At 40.9% G+C, this 4176-nt stretch overlaps 1 non-coding gene across 1 annotated transcript; it reads left to right on the top strand.

Moving 5' to 3' along the window:
* The first annotated feature begins 598 nt into the window (after window positions 1-598).
* On the top strand, window positions 599-704 carry LOC122022153. The gene has a single exon (XR_006122881.1). It is a non-coding gene; the product is annotated as a small nucleolar RNA R71 (small nucleolar RNA).
* Window positions 705-4176: the final 3472 nt, after the last annotated feature.

Genomic DNA, 4176 nt, shown 5'->3' with positions numbered 1-4176 from the left:
GGTCTTGGGCATGGTTGAGCTTGTGGCTGAGGTTCAAATTACTTGTCTAGTGATGGTGTGATTAACCATTGAAGGAAAGATACTTGTGGCCTTTGGGAACCTCCTTGAGTAATGAAACTGAGTTCTTGTGGTCTTCTATTATTCTTCTCCTCAATTCTAAACATATCCTTCTTCAGAAGTTCTTCATGATTCTTGCCACTTCTCAACTTAATATCATTACCATTTTCACTAGATCTTATCTGTGTAGGAGGGGAATCTTCTTTGAACCATTTTGAAACTATACTATCAATCTTCACCCCCAAATGTTTGAACTCCTCATTCTGTGACTTGCGAATTTCAACATTCTTGGATGGTTAAACTATATTTTGTTTGACAGGATCTCTTGTATTTATGGCTTGCACTTCTTGAATTTTTGAGGGAGATTCCATCCAACTTTTGCACGACCATTCATGGAGATTCAATATCACTTGATCAATTAATGTATATGCTTCTTCTACACTCTTGTTCATAAAAGAACCTCCTGTTGATGAATCTAACAAACACTTATCTGAAAAAAAAAATTCCCCTATATAATATGTACAAAGTCAGCCATTTTTCCAAGCCATGATGATGCCACTATCTTTGTAGACTCTTGAATCTGTCCCATGCTTCAAATAATGATTCTCCATCTGCTTGAGAAAAATTTGTGCTGCAATTCCTCATGTAAACTATTCTACTTGGAGGGAAAAAGTGATTCAGAAATTGCTTCCCCAATTGTTCCCACCTTGTGATGCTTTGAGAGCAGAGAGAATATAACCAAGTCCTTGTTTTATCCTTGATACTATAAGGAAATGACATCAATCAAATTGCATCCGCTGACACTTCTTCATAGTTCACCATATCACAAATCTCTAGAAATGTCTCAAGGTGCAGATAAGAACTTTCTGATACTTCACCTCCAAATTTGTGACCTTGTATCATGAAAATTAACTATGGGTCTAGTTAGAAACTTTCTGCTTCAATGTGAGGCTGCACAATGGGAGATAAAAATCTTGCAGAAATGGGTGCAGAGAAATCTTTTAAGGACCTACTTGACATGTTAGTGCTCATGGTATCTAAAAAAAATTATAAGGAAAAATTTTAAATGCAGAATTAAAACAAGAAATAAAATGCATAATGAAAACAAGAAGGAAAATGCAAAAAGAAAAAGAAAAATGTTTAGAGTAACTCATATGCTAATCAACTAATGTTAATCGAAAACAGTCTCCGACAACGGTGCTAAAAACTTGTTACGTCACCGCAAGTGTATGGCTATGTCATCAGTAATATAAAAGATTATCGTATCTACAAGGACTATTGATTAAGTACTAGTTAACTTCACACGGTAAATTATCTAGACAAACATAAAATTGGTTGGGAAAGAAAGTAAGAGAAAGAAAAGGGGAAAGAGAGGGAATAGATCTTGAGAGGGGTTGAGCGAAGAGGATGTGAGAGAAGATAGATTCTAGGATTTCGGTTTGGTTGTAATGCTAGGTGATGTTACATAGATTACTTAGTTTCTATCTTCTATGTTCATGCTCTTGTAGGAAGTTAGATGCATTATCGACTCTCCCCTGCAGTGGATAAGCTGACATAATCTCCTACTCCATGTACTATGCTACTAAATGGAAGTGATTCCTATAAAGTCCATTAGCGGGGCAGCCCTGTCACAACACCCCTCGGTCATACAACATAGAAACACACTAACACACAATAACATAGAAATAGAAATAGTGATTATACCCGATCCCCTATTTCCTTGTGGAGATTTGCTTCTCCTTTCAAGGTGATACCCTAGACATCCGTTAGCGGGGCAACCCTGTCACGACGCCCCTCGGTCATATGATCTAGGATATTCCCCCTACGGGATTAACAATTCTACACAACTATTTGGTAAAACATGCAAAAGATATATATAAGCATTCACACACACACATCGTCAAACATGAATAAGGCATTACCAAGTCATTGAATAGAAACATGGCAAATCCACATAGTTTTACATCTCCATCATATTATAAATACTTCCTACATCTTAGATCTGAGATCTACTCCATTGCAAAGAAAGAACAGTCTTAAAACCTAAAGTAAAGCATACTTACAACCCTAGATGTGAGAAGAAGGGGAAGAAGAGATGCTTGCCGATAATTCCGATGTCTTGGGGATGCCTCCTTGCTTCGGAGATGGATGGATCTTCAAGGGATGGAGGTAAATGAAGCTCTAGGGTTTCCCCCTAAGGGGAGAACCCTTCCCCAAGGATAGGTATGAAGTCCCAAACCCAAGATAAGTCAAAGAATGAGGATCTTGACCCTTTATACCACCTCCAAACTGCCCAGGAAAATCAAGATTATAGGGGTCCGGTAAACCGAGAATTTCACCCATTAAACCAGGTTTTCTCATGATTCACCCTGAACCAAAGTTGTATCTCTTGAAATTATCTACAATCTAATACTTGGATTGAGCCTAAGATCCAACCGAGCCGAAAGTTATAGCAGTTTAAAGTTTAGTCTGCAGTATGGACGGAGGTCCAGATGAACCCACGGTTGAGAGGCATGGCCATGCCATTTAGCATGGGAAGGTAGTGCTATATCTCTGTTGGATATGAAGAAAAGTTGTATATCTTGAAGTCAGATATGTTTTGGTATAAAGAACATCCCGAAACTCCAACAGAGTGCAAAGTTATGGTCGTTTTACGATCGATTTGCAATCTGCCCAGAATTCAGCACAGCTCTGTTTTGGCATGACACAACCCGTGTTCTTCGTCACACGACTGTGTGGAATCTACACACCTCACACAGCTTCCTCTCGAGTTGAGTCACATGGCCGTGTAGCTCACACAACCATGGCCTTCTTCTCCTCTGCCAAAGTCACATGGCCGTGTGGATTCACACGGTCGTGGCCTTCCTCACCACTGGAAACTTAGCACGACCGTGCCATTTGGCACGACCGTGTGCTGCTTAGACATGTAGGGGCTGACACGACCATGTGGGTCACACGGGCATGGCTTGATTTGCTTCGAGATGGCCACACACCCGTGTGGCCTACACAACCCCAACTTGATTTCTTCCAATGTTGCTCCCGTGTGCGTTTTATCTCAATTTTTTTCTCCAAATAGCATCCTATCAATCAAAACAAGCAAAGAGCATATCGCTGAACATAATATAATGGAAATATGATATTATAATGAAATGGGGTGCAATAAACATAGATTATGCTAATGAAATACAAGTATATGTGCATCCAAGCATGCATAAAAGTGTATATAATCTACGCACATCACACCTCTCGGGAACAGACCTTGGAAGAGGCCCAAGCAGAGATCAGTCGTCTTTGAGATGATAAGAGTAGGCTTGAAGCTTTCTTGCAAGCGTCTGAGATTAAATGCCAAGAGACTCAATCATAACTAACTCAGTGATCTGTAGCTCTAGAGGACTTCAGGCGTACACATAAGCAGGAGACGGAGCATATGGCCCAAGAGCTGAGTTCCCGGGACTTGTTGATCATGGACCAGAGGCGGGATTTGGAGTCCCAGGCAACAGAACTATGTTCTGTGTAGGCAGAGCTGTCTCAAGCATAGTCTGCTTTATTGAGCTCTGTTAGCGCCTTGGAGACATATAAAGCCGGGGAGAGCGACCGCTTACAGGTGAGCCAGGAGGAGTATTTATGCTCCCCTGAGTTTGGCACACAAGTGGGGGATCGCTTTGTCACATCCGTGACTTATGGTGCGGTGGGGGCATTTCAGCAACTTGAGGAACAAGGATACCTATCCTTTGCCCCTTCTGAAGATTTTCTGGATCATTGTCGTATCCTGAGAGAGATGTTTGACGATGTATTCGTAGAATTCAAATAACTTATGTGTGAACAATTTATTGTACTATAATTTTTGGATGTTATGTCTTCTCCTTAATTTTGAATCGGTGGAGCCTGAGCTATATAACCTGAGCACGGGGACCTGACCGGGTCTCAAAGAAGATTCGCGAATGTTCTAAACCAGGGTATCCCGACTTGGCATTTTACGCCCAACCAGTAATATCTCCCAATCGAAAGTCTTACAAAATACTAACTTAAGTATGATAGGGTTGGAGGTAGTTAGCACTCCAGGGACGGTTTAGCTTCCTACCCTGAGTGTCCTATAGGTAATAGGCACCCAAAGATAAC

Source organism: Zingiber officinale, chromosome 9A (assembly GCF_018446385.1).
Source record: "Zingiber officinale cultivar Zhangliang chromosome 9A, Zo_v1.1, whole genome shotgun sequence".
NCBI lineage: Eukaryota > Viridiplantae > Streptophyta > Magnoliopsida > Zingiberales > Zingiberaceae > Zingiber > Zingiber officinale.
Note: the sequence above shows the minus strand (reverse complement) of the source record. Positions and strands in the feature narration are given on the sequence as shown.